This window comes from Mobula birostris, chromosome 7, assembly GCF_030028105.1.
Source record: "Mobula birostris isolate sMobBir1 chromosome 7, sMobBir1.hap1, whole genome shotgun sequence".
NCBI lineage: Eukaryota > Metazoa > Chordata > Chondrichthyes > Myliobatiformes > Myliobatidae > Mobula > Mobula birostris.
The window spans coordinates 25,927,788-25,951,006 of record NC_092376.1 but is presented as its reverse complement, the minus strand read 5'-3'; the positions used below and the strand labels follow the sequence as shown (position 1 = coordinate 25,951,006).

General features: G+C 41.2%; 1 protein-coding gene across 8 annotated transcripts in view; it reads left to right on the top strand.

Annotated features, from left to right (window-relative positions):
* Window positions 1-23,219, top strand: part of LOC140200057 (inositol polyphosphate-4-phosphatase type I A) — a 265,040-nt gene that overhangs the window by 134,758 nt on the left and 107,063 nt on the right. For 7 of the 8 annotated variants that reach the window (XM_072262759.1, XM_072262753.1, XM_072262756.1 and 4 more), the window contains one exon: window positions 21,635-21,791. The exons of the other annotated variant lie outside the window; for it this stretch is intronic. The gene's annotated coding sequence lies outside the window, so the exon portion shown is untranslated. The remainder of the gene's footprint in view (window positions 1-21,634; window positions 21,792-23,219) is intronic. 8 annotated transcript variants of the gene reach the window in all.

Here is a 23,219-nt window from a genome sequence, read left to right as displayed (position 1 = left end):
GGTAACTTATTTCACAGCTGATATTGCTTGTGTGAAGTATTTTGTATCATACCCAAGGTAGTCTTCAGGAATTTGATTTTTTCCAATAATTCTGCTCAGCAATTTGGTGCAAGATCTTACTTTTCTAGTTTTTCTGCATCTTGTTCTGATTGTTTGGATGACCTCAGCCCAGATCTCTTTCCTGAATATTCTTTTATAGTCCATTATCATTCATACATATTCTTGGCACTTATCTCACTTTCCAAATCAAGAAACAAGATTAGTTATTATATTTGGAAAATGGACCAAATTGACTTCATGAAATTTCAACTGGTGTTCAGTTTTGTGCTATTAATATCAATATGTTGTTGCTGCCTGCTAAGTTATTTCAAAATTAGTTATTTTAGTAAAATCTCATTATAGTAAAATACGGACTTTTCCCAAGAAAACAATATTTTCAAGTGACCTAATTAAGGTTTTTAAGATTAGGAAAGTAATTAATATAGTAGGTTCAGGCAATTTGGTCACATTGATGGTATTTAAACACAAGGGACATAAAATAGAAAGTGAATGTTGGAAGTTTCTGTTGAAGAGTAATGAACAAGCAATAAGTTATGATTGACATAGGCCATGTAAAATCACCACGAGACAATTTGGAGAATTGTGTTAATAAAGTGGGTTCTGAGAAGAACTTCGTTAAATAATACAAGAAATTTTATTTACCTAATGGAGTCACAAAGGTATACAGCACAGAAATGGACCCTTTGTACCAACTTTTAGCAGTTGTCCACATGGGTTTGTATCCTTCATTACCACGTCTATTTTAAGTACCTGTATAAATGTTCCTTAAACCAAGTTAAGGTATCTGACACCTCTGGCAGTGAAATCCAGATAGTGACTACTCTGTGATATGTGTGAAAGGACTTTTTCCTTAATGCCCAGTTTTTGCTATTCTTATGATGGGGAAAAGATTATGACTATTTATGCTATCAATGCCTCTTATAATTTTATATAACTCTGTTGAGTTGATTCACTCCAGGCAAACGACCCAGCTTATCCATTATCACCCCTTAAGTTTTCAGATCCAGGCAATATCCTGGTAAATATCCTCCACACTTGGAAGGTTGGTTGATTGTTGAGCTTGGCAAAGTGTTTAGACCATAAGACTATAAACCATAGCAGCAGAATTAGGCCAGTCAGCCCATCATGGCTGATCCCGGATCCCATTTAACCCCATACACCTGGCCTCTCACTATAACCCTTGATGCCCTAATCTATCAAGAATCTATCAACTTCCGCTTTGAATATACACACGGAATTAGCCTCCACCGCAGTCTGTGGCAGAACATTCCACAGATTCATCACTCTTTGGCTAAAAAAAAATTCCTCCTTGCTTTTGTCCTAAAACATCGATCCCCAATTTTGAGGCTGTGCCTTCTAGTTCTAGATACCTCCACCAGAGGAAACATCCTCTCCACATCCACCTTATTTAGTCCTTTCAACATTCACTAGGTTTCCTCGACCAGATGGTATATACCCCAACGTCCTGAAAGAGGTGGTTGAAGAGATCATGGAGGAATTAATAATGACCTTTCAAGAATCATGAGATTCTAAGTGGTTCCAGATGATTGGACGCTTGCAAATGTCACTTCACTCTTCAAGAAAGGAGAGAGGCAGAAAAGAGGAAACTTAAGGCTCGTTATTCTGACCTCAGTGGTTGGGAAGATGTGAGTTGATTATTAAGGATGAGGTGTTAGGGTACTTGGGGGCACATGATAAAATAGGCCATGATCAGCATGGTTTCCTCAAGGAAAAATCTTGCCTGACAAATTTGTTGGAATTCTTTGAAGAAATAACAAGCAGGAGAGACAAAGGAGAATCGGCTGATGTTGTGTACTTGGATTTTCAGAAGGTCTTCGGCAAAGTGCCACACATGAGGCTGCTTAACAAGCTATGAGTCCATGTTATTACAGGAAAGATTCTGCCATGGATACAAGCAGTGGCTGATTGGCGGTAGACAAAGAGTGGGAAAGGGAGCATTTTCTGGCTTGCTACCTGTGACTAATAGTGTTCCACAGGTGTCTGTGTTGTGAACTATACTTTTAACTTTATATGTCAATGATTTGGATGATGGAATTGATGGCTTTGTTGCTAGTTTACAGAGAATATGAAGATAGGTGGAGGGGCAGTTAGTTTTGAGGAAGAAGTGAGGGTACATGAGACCATAAGACATAGGAGCAAAATTAGGCCATTCAGCTCATCGAGTGTGCATTGCCATTCCATCATGGCTGATCCCAGATCCAGCTCAACCCCATATACCTGCCTTCTCTCTATATCCTTTGATGCCCTGACCGATCAGGAAGTGATCAACTTCCGCCTTAAATATACTGATCGACTTGGCCTCCACAGCAGTCTGTGACAGAGCATTCCACAGATTCACTACTCTCTGGCTAAAAAAATTCCTGCTTACCTCCATTCTAAAAGGTTGCCTCTCCATTTTGAGGCTGTGCCCTCTAGTTCTGGATAGCCCCACCAGAGGAAACATTCTCTCCACATCCATACTATCCTTTCAAAATTAGCAGGTTTCAGTGAGATTCCACCCCCCCTGCCCCCACATTCTCTAAATTTCAGTGAGTACAGTCCCAAAGTTGCCAAATGCTCCCCGTGTTAACACCTTCATTTCTGAAATCATCCTTGTGAACCTCCTCTGGACGCTCTTCAGTGCCAACATATCCTTCTGGGATATGGGGCCCAAAATTGTGGACAATACCTCAAGTGAGACCTAACTAGTGTCTTATAAAGACTCAGTATTATCTCCTTGCTCTTATTTTGTTCCCCTTGAAATAAATGTCAACATTGCATTAGCCGCCTTTACTACAGACTGGACCTGTAAATTAACCTTCTGAGAGTCTTGCACGAGGACTCCTAAGTCTCTCTGCATGTCTAATGTTTGATCCTTCTCTCCATTTAGATAATAGTCCACACTATTGTTCCTTTTACTAAAATGCATTAATATACGTTTCCCACCACTGTATTCCATTTGCCACTTTTTTGCCCATTCTTCCAATTTGTCTAACTCCTGCTGAAATCGCATTGCTTCCTCAGCACTACTTACCCCTCTGCCTATCTTTGTATCATTCGCAAACTTTGCCACAAAGTTATCATTTCCATTATCTAAATCATTGACAAACAATGTGAAAAGCAGTAGTCCCAATACTCACCCCTGAGGAGTACCACTAGTCACTGGCAGTCAACCAGAAAAAGCCCCCTTTATTCCCACTTGCTGCCTCCTGCCTGTCAGCCGTTCTGCTATCCATGCCTGTATCTTTCCTGTAATGCTATAGGATTTTATCTTGTTAAGCAGCCTCACGTGGCACTTTATCAAATGTCTTCTGAAAATCCAGGTAAATGACATTTACTGCCTCTCCTTTGTCCACCCTGCTTGTTACTTCCTCAAAGAAGTCTAACAGATTTGTCAGGCAAGATTTCGCTTTACAGAAACCATGCTGACTTTGACTTATTTTATCATTAGTCTCCCCGAACCCTCATCTTTAATGATGAACTCCAACACTTCCCAACCACTGAGGTTAGGCTAACTGGCCTATAATTTCCTTTCTTTTGCCTTCGTCCCTTCTTAAGGAATGAAGTGACATTTGCAAGTTCCTAGACCTCCGGAACCATGCCAGAAACAAGTGATTCTTGAAAGATCATAAACAATGCATCTGCTATCTCTCAGGCAAACTCTTTCAGGACTCTGGAATGTAGTCCGTCTGGCCCAGGTGACTTATCCATCTTAAAACCCTTGAGTTAGTCTAGCACTTTTTCCTTTGTAATAGTAATAGCATTCACTCTTGCTCCCTGACACTGATGGAACTCTGGCACACTGCTAGTGTTTTCCATAGTGAAGATGGTTGCAAAGTACCTGTTAAGTTCATCTGCCATTTCTTTGTCGTCGTCCCCCCCCCCCCATTACTACCTCACCAGGATAATTTTCCAGTGACCCAATATCAACTCTCACCTCCTGTTTACTCTTTATAAAACTGAAAAAAACATTTGGTATTCTGCTTTATATTATTAGCTAGTCTGCCTTCTTATTTCATCTGTGGGACATATTTCATCTGTCTCAACTTCTGCAGAACATATCTTGTGAACTATATCTTCGCCTTGTGAACTATTCCCAGAAACTTCAGCCACCTCTGCTCTGATATCATCCCTGCCTGTATCCTCCTTCAATCCACCTGGGTGAGGTCCTCTCTCATGCCTCTGTAATTCTCTTTGCAATACTGATACATGTGACTTATGCTTCTCCCCCTCATATTGTGGTGTGAATTCAATCATATTACAATCACTGCCTCCTAAGGGTTCCTTTACGTTAAGCTCCCTAATATGACCTGAGTTATTACACAACACCAAATCTTAAGATAGCCTTTCCCCAAGTAGGTTCAACCACAAGTTCCTTTAAAAAGCCATCTCATAGGCATTCAACAAATTCCCTCTCTTGCAATCCAACACCAACCTGATTTTCCCATCCCCTTGCATATTGAAGACCCCCATTACAATTGTGTCATTACCCTTATTATATGCCTTTTCCAGCTCCCTTTGGAAATTCAACCCAACATCTTGGCTACTATTTGGAGGCCTATATATGATTCCCAGAATGTGTTTTTTCACCCTTACAGTTTCTGAACTCCACCCACAAAGATTCAACATTCTCTGACCCTATGTCTCCTCTTTCTAAAGATGTAATTCCATCTGTTATCAACAGAGCCATACCACCGCCTCTGCCTTCCTGCCTGTCCTTTCGATACAAAATATATCCTTTGATGTTAAGCTCCCAACTATGGCCTTCTTTCAGCCACGACTCTGATGCCCAGTGTCATACCAACGAATCTCTAATTGCTCCTTGAGTTTGTCCACCTTATTCTGAAAGCTACGTGCATTGAAATACTACACCTTCAGTCCTGCATTCTTTGCCCTTTTGAATTTTGCCTCTGTGGTACAATTTAACTCTTTACTCTGTCTGCATTTGTACCCAATCATTGGCTTGTCCTTCCTTACATCCATGTTACACCCATGATCTACTTGTAAACCTTAGGTCTTGGATTAGGAGAGTGGGCAAAGAAGTGGCAAGTGGAATACAGTGTCAGGAAGTGTGCGGTCATGCATTTTAGAAGAAATGAAAGGGTTGACTATTTTCTAAATGGAGACAGAATACAAAAAACTGAGGTGCAAAGGGTCTTGGAAGTCCTCGTGTAGGATTCCCTGAAGGCTAATTTGTAGATTGATTCTGTGGTGAGGAAGACAAATGCAATGTTAGCATTCATTTCAAGAGAACTAGAATATAAAAGCAAGGATGTAATGTTGAGAATTTATAAGCACTGGTGAGGCCTACCTTGGAGTATTATGAGCAGCTTTGTGCCCCTTAGAAAGCTTGTGCATAAACTGGAAAGAGTTCAAAAGAGGTTCATGAAAATGATTCCAGGATTGAATGGCTTGTCATGTGAAGAGCTTTTGATGCTCTGGGCATGTATTCGCTGGAATTCAGAAGAATGAGGCGTGTCCTCATTGAAATCTATCGAATGGTGAAAAGCCTTGATAGAGTGGATGTGGAGAGGATGTTTCCTATGGTGGGATAGTTTAAGACTAGAGGACACAACCTCAGAATATAGGAGCATCCTTTTAGAACAGAGATGAGGAGGAATTTCATTAACCAGAGAGTTGGGAATCTGTGGAATTCTTTGCCACAGGCAACCGTGAAGGCCTAGCTTTTGTGTTCATTTAAGGCAGAGATTGATAGATTCTTGATCGGTCAGGGCATGAAGGAATACAGGGAGAAGGCAGGATATTGGGGCTGAGAGGAAAAATGGATCAGCCACGATCAAATGGTGGAGCAGACTCAATGGGCCAAATGGCCTAATTTTGCTCCTATATCTTATGGTCTTGCACCTCCTATCTTCACACCCAAGTAGTTAACGTTTATCAAAAACAGCAAAGGCCTCCAGCATCATTCCAATCACAAAAGCATCCTTCCACTGCATCCCTCTGCCTGCTATTACTAAACCAATTTTGGATCCAATTAAGCAGCTTACCTTGAATCCCATGTACCTTGTCAAATGCTTTGCTGAAGTCCGTCTAGACAGCATCTGCTGCGCTGTCATCATCAGTTTTCTCAATTGCCTCCTCAGTAAAGCAATCAAATTTGAGCCAGGATTTCAGACCGTTCTGGTCCGACTTCGTCTCTGCATATACAGTGGCATGCAAAAGTTTGGGCACCCCGGTCAAAATTTCTGTTACTGTGAATAGCTAAGCAAGTAAAGGATGACCTGATTTCCAAAAGGCATAAAGTTAAAGATGACACATTTCTTTAATATTTTAAGCGAGATTACTTTTTTATTTCCATCTTTTACAGTTTAAAAATTACAAAAAAGGAAAAGGGCCCTAAGCAAAAGTTTGGGCACCATGCATGGTCAGTATTTAGTAACACCCCCTTTGGCAAGTATCACAGCATGTAAACGCTTTCTTTAGCCGGCTAAGAGTCTTTCAATTCTTGTTTGGGAGATTTTCGCCCATTCTTCCTTGCAAAAGGCTTCTAGTTGTGTAAGATTCTTGGATCGCTTTGCATGCGCTGCTCTTTTGAGGTCTATGCATATATTTTTGATGATATTTAGATTGGGGGACTGTGAGGGCCATGGCAAAACCTTCAGCTTGCACCTCTTGAGGTAGTCCGTTGTTGACTTTGAGCTGTGTTTGGGATCCTGTTGTAGAAGCCATCCTCTTTTCATCTTCACACCTAAGAGTTGCTGGTGAACGCAGCAGGCCAGGCAGCATCTCCAGGAAGAGGTACAGTCGACATTTTGGGCGGAGAAGTCGACTGTACCTCTTCCTAGTGATGCTGCCTGGCCTGCTGTGTTCACCAGCAACTTTTATGTGTGTTGCTTGAAATTCTAGCATCTGCAGATTTCCTCATGTTTGCTCTTTTCATCTTCAGCTTTTTTTACAGATGATGTGATGTTTGCTTCCAGAATTTGCTGGTATTTAATTGAATTGATTCTTCCCTCTACCAGTGAAATGTTCCCCGTGCCACTGGCTGCAACACAAGCCCAAAGCATGATCGATCCACCCGCGTGTTTAACAGTTGGAGAGGTGTTCTTTTCATGAAATTCTGCACCCTTATTTCTCCAAACATACCTTTGCTCATTGCAGCCAAAGGGTTCTATTTTAACTTCATCAGTCCACAGGACTTGTTTCCAAAATGCATCAGGCTTGTTTAGATGTTCCTTTGCAAACCTCTGACGCTGAATTTTGTGGTGAGGATGCAGGAAAGGTTTTCTTCTGATGACTCTTCCATGAAGGTCATATTTGTGCAGGTGTCGCTGCACAGTAGAACAGTGCACCACCACTCCAGAGTCTGCTAAATCTTCCTGAAGGTCTTTTGCAGTCAAACGGGGGTCTTGATTTGCCTTTCTAGCAATCTTATGAGCAGTTCTCTCAGAAAGTTGTCTTGGTCTTCCAGACCACAACTTGACCTCCACCGTTCCTGTTAACTGCCATTTCTTAATTACATTACGAGCTGAGGAAATAGCTACCTGAAAACGCTTTGCTATCTTCTTATAGCCTTCTTCAGGGTATTTATAAAGCTTTGAAATTTGCATCACCTGGCCTTTCCTAATGATGACTGTGAACAAGCCATAGCCCTAACAAGCTACTTAAGGTCTGAGACCTTGGTAAAAGTTATCTGAGAGCTCAAATCTCTTGGGGTGCCCAAACTTTTGCACGGTGCTGCTTTCCTTTTTTCACTCTAAAATTGTACAAATACACTAATCTTGCTTAAAATGTTGAAAAGAATGTTTCATCTTTAACTTTATGACTTCTGGGGATCAGTTATCTTCTACTCACTTAACTATTCACAGTAACAGAAATTTTGACCGGGGTGCCCAAACTTTTGCATGCCACAGTATATATAAAAAAAATCAGCATAGATTTTGTGGCATGGACCTGCTGTTTTCAACTTCTGCTCTTCTGAATAATATAAAAATCTAGGGGTGAAGGGTCCAGAGTCTGGTATTGTGGTACGAAGTACAAGGGAACGGTGTCTCAATTGATGCAATACTAGATCTAACAAGTGCCAGAACTGAAAACTTTTTTTTCTTCCCCCAGCAGAAGTATTGGGGAAATTTAGGCAATCCCAGCTGTACTGCTGGACTTCATGAGGCTCATAGCAAGATGTATTGAAAGACATGTTACTTAATCGTCCGTGAGTAATTTGGGACTCTGCATGAGAGACTGGCATTAGATGGGTAAATACCAGTGGTTCCACTAAAAACTGCATGCATTTATCAGTGAATTTCAGGCTATTCTCTTAAATTTCTGATGCCAATAGAGTTCCAGTGTGTATCCAGACTTTTTGGTTTTTGTAGGATACAGAAAGGACTCACTTTGGCCTATCAACACTCGTAACTGCCTGGCTAGATTCTGCTCTTAAATCCATCTTCAAGTTTGTATATGATACCATGGTAATGGGTTGTGTCACAAATAAACATGAGTCTGAGTAGAGGAAGATCGAGAGCTTAGTAACATTACGTCATGACAAAAAACTCTCCCTCAATGCCAGCAAAACAAAAGAGTTGGTAATCGACTTAAGGAAAGGGGTAGTGTACATGGTAATGTTGACATCAGCTGTATTGAGGTTGAGAGCTTCAGGTTCCTAAGTGGGAACATCACCAACAGTCCTGATCTAGCCATATAGATGCCATGGCAAAGAAAGCTAATCAGCAATTCTACTTCCTTGGGAGGCTAAAAAAATTTGGCGTGTCTTTTCTAACTACAGGTCGGTCTTCATTAATCCAGCATCATTGGGACCTGAGGAGTGCTGGATTAGTGGAAATGCCGAATTACAGAAGGATCACATTAAGCAATAGCTAACCGCCTCATCATACCTTTAAAATATCATGTAAAACAGTACAAGTTAGATAATAATGAAACAGAAATATTAAATGAGCAGCAAATGAAATTTTAATAATGTAATATACTGTACAATAGTGGTCGCCAACCGGTCGATCTTTGAGACTTTCCCAATAGATCCCGGAAAAAATACTGTTGTAATGTGAGCATTATAAAAATAAGTAATACTAATTGGGATAATGGTAATATAGCAATACTCCCGCTACTGAAAGCTGTTTGTAAAGAGAGATTGTTTCCAGGTTGCAGGGTTTTAGTTCCGTTCTTTCTAACCAGAGCGCATGTGTGTATAGCTCCCCCACCATGCACTGTGGTTTCAGCGTAGCTTGTGCTGCATCAAAATGACCAATTAGATAAGAGTACCGACTGTTGCAAACATCAATATACGGCACTCGTTCATGATATCCTGATAGCATGGTGGAGGCTCCACGAAAGCAGGCGAAAACGTACAAATTCCATCCAGAATGGGAAGAGGAATCTCTACTTACCTTGGTGAAAGACAAGTGTGTATGTATGTTGTGCCACCAAACACAAGCACTGACTAAAAGAGGGAATCTGGAGCAGCACCACAACACCAATCACTAGAAATTTAAAGACACCTACCCCCCAAAGAGCGCAATTCGTGCCAGGAAAGTTGAGGAGCTGAAATCAGGGTTGAAGGCCCAGCAATCGTTTTTCACAAAACATGCTGCTCTAAATAAGGCTGCTATTGAAGCATCATTTCGTGTAAATCACCTTTTGGCTAAACACAAGAAGCCTTTTACAGATGGCGATTTATTCAAGGAAGCAATGGCCATTACCACAGAGACTGTTTTTAATGACTTTAAAAACAAAAATGACATCATAACCGCAATACATAATATACAGCTTGGTCCTGCAACAGTGACAAGGAGGGTAGAGTCACTGTCAAAGGACGTGGATCGACAAGTGTTAAAGGACTTGTCACTCTGTGAATATTTTTCACTACAGTTCGATGAATCCCTGGATGTAATGCAAACAGCTCAGCTTGTTGTATTTGTCAGAATGGCTTTCCAGTATTTTACAACAAAGGAGGACTTCCTCACTCCTTTCCAATTAAAGGAGAGAACGAGAGGTGAGGATATTTACAATGAGTTTAAAAAATATGTCCGTGAAAATTCATTCATAAACTGGTGGCAATTACTACTGATGGAATGCGTGGTGTGCGCATTGGTTTTCTAGCACCTTGCCGTAATGACCCTGATTTTCCCAGCTTCCTGGATTATTACTGTTTGATTCATCAGCAGGCCTTGGCTGGGAAGGTCGTGGACTTTTTTCATAGAGCCATAGAACATTACAGCAGAGAAACAGGACTTTTGGCCCTCCTTGGCTGTGCCGAACCATTTTTCTGCCTAGTCCCACTGACCCGCACCTGGACCATATCCATCCATACACCTCTCATCCATGTACCTGTCCAAGTTTTTCTTAAATGTTAAAAGTGAGCCCGCAATTACCACTTCATCTGGCAGCTCATTCCACACTCCCACCACTCTCTGTGTGAGGAAGCCCCCCTAATATTCCCTTTAAACTTTTCCCCCTTCACCCTTAACCCATGTCCTCTGGTTTTTTTCTCCCCTAGCCTCAGTGGAAAAAGCCTGCTTGCATTCACTCTATCTATACCCATCATAATTTTGCAAACCTCTATCAAATCTCCCTTCATTCTTCTACGCTGCAGGGAATAAAGTCCTAACCCATTCAACCTTTCTCTGTAACTGAGTTTCTCAAGTCCCGGCAACATCCTTGTAAACCTTCTCTGCACTCTTTCAACCTTATTAATACCCTTCCTGTAATTTGGTGACCAAAGCTGCACACAATACTCCAAATTTGGCCTCACCAATGCCTTATGCAACCTCACCATAACATTCCAACTCTCATACTCAATACTTTGATTTATAAAGGCGAATGTACCAAAAGCTCTCTTTACAACCCTATCTACCTGTGATGCCACTTTTAGGGAATTTTGTATCTGTATTCCCAGATCCCTCTGTTCTACTGCACTCCTCAGTGCCCTACCATTTACCTTGTATGTTCTACCTTGGTTTGTCCTTCCAAAGTGCAATACCTCACACTTGTCTGTATTAAACTTCATCTGCCATTTTTCAACCCATTTTTCCAGCTGGTCCAAATCCCTCTGCAAACTTTGAAAACCTTCCTCACTGTCCACTACACCTCCAGTCTTCGTATCATCAGCAAATTTGCTGATCCAATTTACCACGTTATCATCCAGATCATTGATATAGATGACAAATAACAATGGACCCAGCACTGATCCCTGTGGCACACCACTCGTCACAGGCCCCCACTTAGAGAAGCAATCCTCCACTACCACTTTCTGGCTTCTTCCATTGAGCCAATGTCTAATCCAATTTACTACCTCTCCATGTATGCCTAGCGACTGAATCTTCCTAACTAACCTCCCATACGGGACCTTGTCAAAGGCCTTACTGAAGTCCATGTAGACAACATCCACTGCCTTCCCTTCATCCACTTTCCTGGTAACCTCCTTGAAAGACTCTAACAGACTGGTTAAAATTGACCTACCACGCACAAAGCTATCTTGACTTTCCCTAATAAGTCCCTGTCTATCCAAATACTTGTAGATCCTCTCTCTCAGTACTCCTTCCAATAATTTACCTACTACCGACATCAAATTTACCGGCCTATAATTTCCTGGATTACTTTTAGAGCCTTTTTAAAACAAAGGAACAACATGAGCTATCCTCCAATCCTCCGGCACCTCACCCATAGGTATCGACATTTTAAATATTTCTGCCTGGGCCCCTGCAAATTCAACACTAGTCTCCTTGAAGGTCCGAGGGAATACCCTGTCAGGTCCTGGGGATTTATCGACTCTGATTTACAAGATAGCAAGCACTTTCCTCGTCTTCAATCTGCATAGGTTCTATGACCTCATTACTTGTTTGCCTTATTTCCATTGACTCCATGCCAGTTTCCTTAGTAAATACAGATGCAAAAGAAAAACATTTAAGATCTCCCCCATTTCTTTTGGTTCCATATATAGCCGACCACTCTGATCCTCAAGAGGACCAATTTTATCCCTTACTATCCTTTTGCTCTTAATATACCTGTAGAAGCTCTTTGGATTATCCTTCACCTTGACTGCCAGAGCAACCTCATGTCTTCTTTTAGCCCTCCTGATTTCTTTAAGTAATTTTTTGCACTTTTTATACTCCTCAAGCACCTTATTTGCTCCCTATTTCCTATACTTGTCAAACATCTCTCTCTTCTTCTTTATCAGAGTTCCAATATCCCTTGAGAACCAAGGTTCCTTATTCTTATTCACTTTGCCTTTATTCCTGACAGGAACGTACAAACTCTGCACTCTCAAAATTTCTCCTTTGAAGGCCTCCCACTTACCAATCACATCCTTGCCAGAGAACATTTTAGATCCTTTCTCATTTCTTCAAATTTGGCCTTCTTCCAGTTTAGAACCTCAACTCAAGGACCAGATCTACCTTTATCCATGATCAAGTTGAAACTAATTGTGTTATGATCACTGGAATCAAAGTGTTCCCCTACACACGCTTCCGTCACTTGTCCTAATTCGTTTCCTAACAGGAGATCTAATATTGCATCCTCTCTAGTTGGCACCTTTATATACTGATTTAGAAAACTTTCCTGAACACCTTTTACAAACTCTAACCTGTCTAGACCTTTAACAGTATGGGAGTCCCAATCAATATGTGGAAAATTAAAATCCCCTACTATCACAACTTTATGTTTCCTGCAGTTGTCTGCTATCTCACTGCAGATTTGCTCCTCCAATTCTCGCTGACTATTAGGTGGTCTATAATGTAACCATATTACTGTGGTCATACCTTTCCTATTTCTCAGCTCCACCCATATGGCCTCGGTAGACAAACCCTCTAATCTGTCCTGCCTGAGCACTGCTGTAACATTTTCCCTGACTAGCAATGCCACCCACCCCCCCATCCTTCATTCCTCTGCCTCAACATTGGAACATTTGAAACGTCGGAACCCTGGAACATTAAGCTGCCAGTCCTGCCCCTCCTGCAGCCAAGTTTCACTAATGGCTATAATGTCGTAATTCCATGTGTCAGTCTGCCTTCCCCACAATACTCCTTGCATGGAAATAGACACACCTCAGAAGATTATTACCACCACACACAACCCTTCTATTTGTGACTTTGCATGAACTTTTAAAATCATTTATTTTCACCCCAGCTCCCCTATCTGCTCTGGCACTCTGGTTCCCATCCCCCTGTAAATCTAGCTTAAACCCTCCCCAATAGCACTGACAAACCTCCCTGCAAGGATATTGGTCCCCTTGTACTTCAGGTGTAACCTGTCTCTCTTGTACAGGTCACACCTGGCCCAGAAGAGGTCCCAATGATCCTGAAATCTGAAACCCTGCCCCCTACACCAGTTCCTCAGCCACGTGTTCATCCACCAGAGCATCCTATTCTTACCCTCACTGGCACATGGCGCAGGTAGCAATCCTGAGATTACTACCCTCGAGGTCCTGCTTTTTAACTTCCTACCAAGCTCTCTATACTCACTCTTCAGGACCCCCTCATTCTTTCTTCCTAAGTCATTGGTACCGATGTGTACCATGACATCTGGCTGATCACCCTCCCACTTCAGAATGCTGTGCACGTGATAGAAACATAGAAACATAGAAAATAGGTGCAGGAGTAGGCCATTCGGCCCTTCGAGCCTGCACCGCCATTTATTATGATCATGGCTGATCATCCAACTCAGAACCCCGCCCCAGCCTTCCCTCCATACCCCCTGACCCCCGTAGCCACAAGGGCCATATCTAACTCCCTCTTAAATATAGCCAATGAACTGGCCTCAACTGTTTCCTGTGGCAGAGAATTCCACAGATTCACCACCCTCTGCGTGAAGAAGTTTTTCCTAATCTCGGTCCTAAAAGGCTTCCCCTCTATCCTCAAACTGTGACCCCTCGTTCTGGACTTCCCCAACATCGGGAACAATCTTCCTGCATCTAGCCTGTCCAATCCCTTTAGGATCTTATACGTTTCAATCAGATCCCCCTCAATCTTCTAAATTCCAACGAGTACAAGCCCAGTTCATCCAGTCTTTCTTCATATGAAAGTCCTGCCGTCCCAGGAATCAATCTGGTGAACCTTCTCTGTACTCCCTCTATGGCAAGGATGTCTTTCCTCAGATCAGGGGACCAAAACTGCACACAATACTCCAGGTGTGGTCTCACCAAGGCCTTGTACAACTGCAGTAGTACCTCCCTGCTCCTGTACTCAAATCCTCTCGCTATAAATGCCAGCGTACCATTCGCCTTTTTCACCGCCTGCTGTACCTGCATGCCCACTTTCAATGACTGGTGTATAATGACACCCAGGTCTCGTTGCACCTCCCCTTTTCCTAATCGGCCACCATTCAGATAATAATCTGTTTTCCTATTTTTGCCACCAAAGTGGATAACTTCACATTTATCCACATTAAATTGCATCTGCCATGAATTTGCCCACTCAATCAGTGCCCACTGATCAGAGACATCCCTGACCCTGGCACCTGGGAGGCAACAAACCATCCGGGAGTCTCTGTCACAACCACAGAACCACCTGTCTGTACCTCTTAACTATCGAGTCCCCTATCACTACCGCTCTCCTCTTCTTCCACCCTCCCTTCTGCACTGCAAAACCAGACTCAGCTTGTCCCAGGTAAGTCATCGCCTCCAACAGTATCCAAATTGGTATACTCGTTGAGGGTAATGGCCACAGGGGAACCCTGCTCTGCCTGCCCTTTCCCCTTCCCTCACCTGACGGTAACCTAATTACCCGTGCACTGCTACTTTGGTGTAACTACCTCCCTGAAGCTACTATCTGTAAACACCTCATTCTCCCGAATGATCTGGAGGTCATCCAATTCCTGCTCCAGCTCCCCAAAGCTGGATGCACTTCCTGCAGGTGTCGTGAGGAACACCAGAGGCCTCCCTGACTTCTCACATCCTGCAAGAGGAGCAGTCCAACATCCTACCTGGCATTCTCTCTACTCTAAACAAACAAAACAAAACTTACCGGAACCTACCCTCGCCTCTGCTTGTTCACACTGAAGCCTGTTGAGCCAAAGCCGTCCCACTCTGCTCCTCCTCACTTCGCTGCCCGCTGTATATGGTGGTCGTTTTTTTTAAACCTTTGGCGCTCTATGTCATGCTCCTGCGCAATCTAGCCTCTTTTCCCTGAGCAGTGTCAAAAAAAATGACTTCTCTCTGAGATTCCTTTACTCCTTCACTGTCAGCCTCTTGCTCCGATTTTAAAAAAAGACCGTTGAAATGACACTGGTGGCCAAGTTGATAAACTTGATTCCAGCAAAAGCGCTTCAGCACCGCTTATTCAAGGCGTTATTGGATGAACTCGACGCCGCTTACAGAGACATAATTCTTCATGTTGATGTTCGGTGGTTGAGTAACGGGAAAGTGCTGCAACGATTTGTTGACTTGCTGCCTGAGATAAAGACTTTTCTGTCGACAAGAAACGAGGAGCATGAGGAACTGTCAGATGATGCGTGGCTACTGGATTTAGGGTTTCTGACAGACCTAACAGCTAAATTAAATGCACTTAACATCAAGCTCATGGGAAAGACTGACATCTAACCCACATGATAAGCGCAGTAAATGCGTTTAAGGCCAAGCTCGGTGTTTGAATTTCAAATTTAAAGAATGGGAGGTTGACACACTTTCTCAACTTGGAAAAAATGCTACAGGCCATCAAGGAAAAAAAATGCTTTTCGCCCTGAGCAGTACTGTGCTTACCTAGACAAACTAGCAATAGATTTCAATCGGCATTTTGGGGAGTTAAACGTCATGAAAGATATTGCTGCATTTATTTCAAACCCATTTCTGCTGATTGATATGGAACAGATAGCAGCCAAATTCCAGCAAGTATTTGGTGTGCCAAGTGATACTGAAATGGAAATAATTGATCTGCAAAATGACATCAAGCTTAAAGCAAGATCAAGGGACAGTGACTTTTGGGGGCTTGTCAGCAGGGAGAAGTTTCCTCATCTCACTACATATGCACTAAAAGTCATTGCCTACTTCGGGTCAACTTACCTATGTGAAATTTCATTTTCACAGATGAAAATTATTAAATCTAAGTAGAGAACCTGTCTTACTGACAGACACCTTACAGACAGTCTCAGACTGGCTGTCTGTAGTTATGAGCCAAATTTCAGGGAACTAGCACAAAGTATTCAGCCCCAGTCATCACACTGAGTGCAACAGTCAATTTTTATTCATTTATTTTTCGTGTTGAAATAAAATTAAATAATGAAACTTAGAATTAAAGGTGTGAAGTATTGTAATATTCTTAAAGACAGCTATGGCCTGTTTGATATGCTAGTTACAGTGTTTTCTTGTTTGAATTAATTTGAAAGTTTGACAAAAGCATTTTATGTAATTCAAATACAATTAGCCCAAATAAAAGGCCTCAAATTGGAAATACAATCTGAGTTGTTTTTTCTCTAAACGATTTAGTAGGTAGATCTTGCCTTTCACTAAGGTCGAGGTAGGGGATCTTGGGCTTAAAAAGGTTGGTGACCACTACTGTACAGGCACAGATAAAATAAAGGGTACAGGTAAATGTACAGGAATTAACTTGTACAGAAAAGTTGAGCACTTCCGCTTCTAAAGTGAGACGTTTAATATACCTCAGGCAAAGTTACATGTCTGCAAGTGTGGGGTTGTCAGGATCATCAACATCTTCATCTTGAAAAACGAGTGAAGCATCAGGAACTGCTGCTGAAACTAGCACAACAGTTTCTTCAAAAACTGTTGATGTTGGTGGCAGCACATCTGGGTGAGCAGAAGTTGGTGGCACTGGATTTTGAAGTGTTAGCTCCCCGTTGCACTTTTCCTAGCAATTTTTTTGAACATATCTTCCAAAATAAGCTGCTTCATATATTTTTGTCTCTCTCTGATTAGCTTATCCTGCAGCATATACACACTCATTATTTCTTGCTCAGTTATAAAACATTGTTGCTCTAATCCTTTCAGCAATTCACCTGTCAACTTAATTAGCCTGTCAATAGAAAGTCTCACGTTAAATCCCATGTTCTCAGCACTTTATCTAGTTCCAAACTTCTTCCGTCTTTCATTGTTTTTCTTATGCACATCTGTTTCTTTGAGCCACTATCAGCAAAAAAAATGTAGCAGTTTTTCTTTCTGTTTCTTGACATCGTACACTGTGGAAGAGCCAATGTTGAAACACTGGCACAAGCTTTTCACCAATACACCTTTGTCCAGGTTTTTCAAGAGTTCAACCTTATCTTTAATGGATAATGTGTGGCGTTTTCGCTTCACAGCACAAGGCGCATTTCCTTTACTCACTGGGCCCATAATTGGGGCTAAAAAAGAGCTAATGATATTAATAGATGCAGGAAAACAAGCAGAAATCGCCTGTCTGTGCTTACAAAAGTGTGCCAATACGTGAACAGATCTGGCGCAATCAAAACGATGCGCAGCAGATTGGTACGGTGGACTGTGAAATTTGAAATTACAATTGTGCAGAAAATTTGAAATCAGTGCCGGATTATCAAAGGAACCGGATTACAGGTAGATGGATTAGTGAAGGTCGACCTGTATTATCATTTTTTATTGGTGCAATTTTTAATGAAAGCATCCTATCTGGGTACATAATGGTTTGACATGGAATCTGTTCTGCACTTGACCGTTTGAAACTGCAGAGAGCTGTAGACACAGCACGGACATTACGGCTGTTTCTTTGGTAGTAGCTCTTTACATAATAAATAGCTACTCACCTGAAGCTCCTTGTGTCCACATTTAATTGCTCTAATTCAATTATCCCAGAGCAAGAATCAGTGCAGAGTTCACAAAATGGGAGTGGACAAAGACAATTGGTTTGTCTGCTTCCCCTGTCCTTGATTCATCCAAATCCACTAAGTTGTATAGTTTTTTTTTGTGTTCTTCCACGGTCTTTGATTTATTCAAATCCACTCACTTGTAGACTGTAGGTCCTTCTGAACCACAAGGGTAAGAGGAAAGCCTCCAATCTGACAACATGAACGTAGAAACATAGAAAACCTATAGCACAATACAGGCCCTTCAGCCCACAAAGTTGTGCCGAACATGTCCCTACCTTAGAAATTACTAGGGTTACCCATAGCCCTTTGTTTTTCTAAGCTCCATGTACCTATCCAAAAGTCCCTTAAAAGACCCTGTCATGTCTGCCTCCACCACCGTTGCCAACAGCCCATTCCACGCACTCACCACTCTGCGTAAAAAAAAAACTTACCCCTGACATCTCCTCTGTACCTGCTCCCAAGCACCTTAAACCTGTGTCCTCTTGGTGGCAGCCATTTCAGCCCTGGGAAAAAGCTTCTCACTATCCACGTGATCAATGCCTCTCATCATCTTATACACCTCTATCAGGTCACCTCTCATCCTCCATCGTTCCAAGGAGAAAAGGCTGAGTTCACTCAACCTGTTTTCATAAGGCATATTCCCCAATCCAGGCAACATCCTTGTAAATCTCCTCTGCACCCTTTCTATGGTTTCCACATCCTTCCTGTAGTGAGGCGACCAGAACTGAGCACAGTACTCCAAGTGGGGTCTGACCAGGGTCCTATACAGCTGCAACTTTTAAGCACACTCATCAATACTATCATTAGTATCTAGGACCTTGATTTCTCCAACTTATGGTAATTACTCTCTCATCCCCTTCTCCTTTTCCATTCCCTATTCTGGCTCCACTCTTACCTCTTCTCCTCACCTGTCCATCACCCCTATCTGGTGCCTGTCCTCTGCCCCCCCCCCCCATGGTCTACTCTCCTCTCCAATCAGGTTCCTCCTTCTTTAGCCCTTTACCTTTTCCACCTATCACTTCCCAACTTCTCTCTTCATTCCCTCCTCCCCCACCTACCTACTATCGCCCTCAACTGGTTTCACCTATCACCGTCTGGCTTTGTACTCTTTCCCCTCCCCCCACTTATTATTCTGGGCTCTTCCCCCTTCCTTTCCTGTCCTGATGAAGGGCTTGGCCGGAGACGTTGACTGTTTAATCTCCTCCAAGGGTACTGTGTCACCTGCTCAGTTTCTCCAGCACTTTGTGGCTGTTACTCTTATTTCACATAGTTTGTGGTTGCTAGGGTGGTGACTAAGTGTGCTTCTTCTCTCTTTATAACTAAAGATACGGCACTTGGTTGTGCTCACAGAAGAGCTCACAAACCGGGAAACTTTTAAATGGCTTTTTGAATATACAGGCAAAATAGATGTTGATACATTTTAGATAATGGGATAATTTGTAAATAAATTTTATGAGGAGCTGAGGGATTAACGAATTTGGAAAGTATGTTAATGAGCTGTTCAGATTTTTCATGTGTCAATCTTCGTGCACTAAAGAATACGGTTGTCACTATGGAAGACAGGAAAGAGAAAATATTTGGAATTTTAATTTCAACCCGGAGGTTGAACTAATCCATTTTTCTGTTATGAGTTATTGTTTAACTTACTTTGTGATGCCTAAATTGAAACTCGCTGGCATTTTGCCTAATTTAATTTTATGGCATAATGGCTAGAGTTGATTGGTATACTATGCCCCCATGAGGTGTTTTTGTTAGGAGATGGTTTGAATTGTGCTTTTGAAAGGAAACTAATTTCAGTAATTTATCTTTGCGTAAGATCTCCATGAAATTACTGATTGAGAAGAAATAGGTCAAGTAAGTCATTCCAAATGGCATAAGCGGTTTTTGCATTGGTTAGATATGAGAGCTCTATTACAAGGAAGTTGTGTGTGCAAGAAAAGCAAAATAAGTCTGCTGTTGTCATGTGAAAATACATAGGAAGTGATTGTATATTTTTCCATTCAATTGCACATTTACTTCTGTTTAGAGATCTTTATAGTTTATCTTTAGAGTTCTCCCCTCACATTTGTCAAAAACAAGGCTCCCCCTCCATGCTGTGAAGCCAAACTATTTTGCACTCAAGTTCCAAAAGCAAAGTTACATCATTGTTTTGTGAGCACTATGCTTACTGAAAATTGTAAGATAAAACCACAAAACAAGAGTACTTTTGCAGTACTGTCAAACTTCCAAACGATCTCAATGTCTTTTTGCAATCTCCACCGCAGCCTACCTTTTCTGTCCTGCTTGCTACTGATAAATTCCAAGCTGTTAATGCATTTGCTGTCCATTTTTCTTTTAAGTGGGAAGAAATACAAATTGAACACCTGGTTTATGACATACAAATAAAATGGAGGTCACATTTTTGAAGAATAATGGAGAGTGGATTTTAATTTTTTTAAAAAAAAGGTCCTAGAAAAATAATTAAATGTATACAGAGACATGAGACTGCAGTGTCTAGAATCTGCAGCAATACACAAACATCTGTAGCAACTCAGCAGACCAGGTAACACCTACAGGTGAAATGGATAGTCAGTGTTTCGGATGGGGACTGGAAAGAATGGATCCCTGTCTGCCCTCTTTCTTCAGTCATGAGAAGGGTCTCAACCCAACATGTTAACAGTCCAATTCCTTTCATAGATGCTGCCTGACCTACTGAGTTCCTTGAACTTCTAATGTGTTTTTCTAAAATATACAGAATTTGATTTAATGTGTAATGCTGGTTCAAAGTTTAAAGTTCAAAGTAAAATTTATTTTCAACGTACATACATGTCACCACATACAACCTTGAAAATCTTTTTCCTGCGGGCATACTCAGCAAATCTATAGAACAGTAACTGTAAACAGGATCAATGGGAGAGCAAGAGCATAGAAGACAACAGACTGTACAAATGCAAATATAAATAAATAGCAATAAATAATGAGAGCATGAAATAACAAGATAGAGTCCTTAAAGTGACTTCATTGGTTGTGGGAACATCTCAATAGATGAGTGTAGTTATTCTCTTTGTTCAGGAGCCTGATGGTTGAGGAGTGGTAACTGTTCTTGAACCTGGTAGTGCAAGTCCTGAGGTACTTGTACCTTCTACTTGATGGCAGTAGTGAGAAAATTACATGGCCTGGGTGATGAGGATCTTTGATGATGGATGCTGCTTTCCTAAGACAATGTTTCATGTAAACATGCTCAATGATTGGGAGGGTTAGCCTTGATCTTGATGCTGTATCATTTTGTGAGAAGATCTGGAGTAAATAAAACAAATTTCTAGCATATGAATAGCTGTCCTGTGTTGTAATTTTTGTCACTTTCCATACTTGCATTTAATTAGTTAACACACAAAACTGATGGTATATCAATATTCTGTTTCCCATTCTGGCCCTTTCCTCTTCTCACCTGCCTTTCATCTCCCACTGTGTCCCCTTCTCCTTCTCTTTCTCCTGTGGTCTGCTCTTCCCTCCTATCAGATTCCTTTCTCTCTAGCCCATTACCTTTCCCACTCACCAGGCTTCATCTATCATCTTCTAGCTATCCTCCTTCCCCTCCCTCCACCTTTTTATTCTGGCACCTTCCTCCTTCCTTTCCAATCATGCTGAAGGGTCTCAGCCAAAAATGTTGACTCTTCATTCATTTCCATAGATGACCTTGCTAAGTTCCTCCAGCATTTTGTGTGTTGCTTTAGATTTCTAACATCTACAGATTATTTATGTCTATCAATGTCTGACCTTTTGATAAGTCAGATATGTATTGATTGATTCATTCTGATCTCATTGCTACAGTTTAATTAAATGTTTTCTCCACTAGGTATCCTTTGGGCCAAGTTATCAGTGCTATGTAAGAGGACAGTAGATGCATGTTTCTTTTCTCCTTGGGCTCCTCTTGGTGAAGACCGGCTGGGTTTGTTGTGTGGCTAGTTACTGGTGTGAACTTACATATTGTCCTTCAGTGCTGACATTCATGGGTATGCAATTTGTAAGAATATTTTAATAAACCTACATTCCAAGATATTATGTAATTAAAAATCCCAAGATATGGTGATTTCCTCTAATAATAACATCCATTCCTGGTATTTTTGCTCAGAATCAATATTATGAATTATTAATGAAGGGTGATAGCAATGGGGTGTTAAGTTATTTCATTTGCTGGATTTAAATGTTGCTTATTTACCAAAAAGTGTGATCTCAATCACAGTTAATATAAAGCTCATAATATTGTATGAAATTGAACTGTATTAAAATCATGTCAGAGAAATTAAAACTAATTTTTATATAGAAGTATTGTGGTTATTTTCCTCAACCCAGTCCTCCATTTGATACCATTTTTCAAATAATGCCATTAACATTTCTCTTGCATTTCTTGTTTATAACTATTTGATTGCTTTTCAGAAACTACAAGAGAAATGACCATTGTTCTCACCAGTTCTTTGTCAACCTTCTCTGCCTTCCCCACCCACCCATTGGTCTTATTTATGGGGAGAAGGCAGGAGAAGGGGGTTGAGAGGGATAATAAATCAGCTGTGATGGAATGATGAAGCAGATTCAATGGGCAGAATGGCCTAAATCTGCTCCTATGTCTTATGGTCTTTTTACCACTCCTAGGGAGACAAAATGAAACTTAAGCTGCTTCTCATTGATCATGTCAGAAAATGCTGTTAACCCCTCTTCTTCTGTCCAAAACAAAAAAAAAACCCTTGGATGAAACCTTTATGCAAACCAGAATTGCTGCTGAGATTCTGTCCTGGAATGAGGTTCATACAACCTCAGGTTTATGGCTATTGACCCAATTGAGTAATTCTTTCTAACATGTAAGACCCTAATGTGGATAATTGCCTCCAACATTGTTATAACGAATCCCCTATCTGTTGGAATTTAGTAAGATAACTAAGTCATAAACTGGAAATATTTCTACTGACAGCAGAGTTGGTAACTAGAGGACAGACATTTAAAATGATTGTAGAACGAACTGGAAGAAATCTTATACAAGTAGAACAATCTGTATTAGGCAAGTTAGTAAAATCATTTCTATATCTGAAAAGAAAAAATGTGCAGGGCTAAATTGTTATATGGTTATATGGGAAAAGAACAATGGTACAGGGTTAATTGGATAGTTCTGTCAAATAATTATTTGATGAGCCGAAACATTTAATGCACTATATGGTTTGTAACTCCAAATCAGAACACACAAATTGATTCTGTGTTACAGATTTGAAAATGCAAGGTAGTTTTACTTTAAGGTAATGTGCTACTGCTGTTAGAATTTCCAAAATAATGGTTGTCATCTCCTGAGACCTCTCAATCTTGGTGGTCCACTTTCTTACGGACTTCAAGAGCTGCTTGCTGTAGAGTGGAGTTTTTTCAGTAAATCAATATGCTATCTATGATGGAAATGA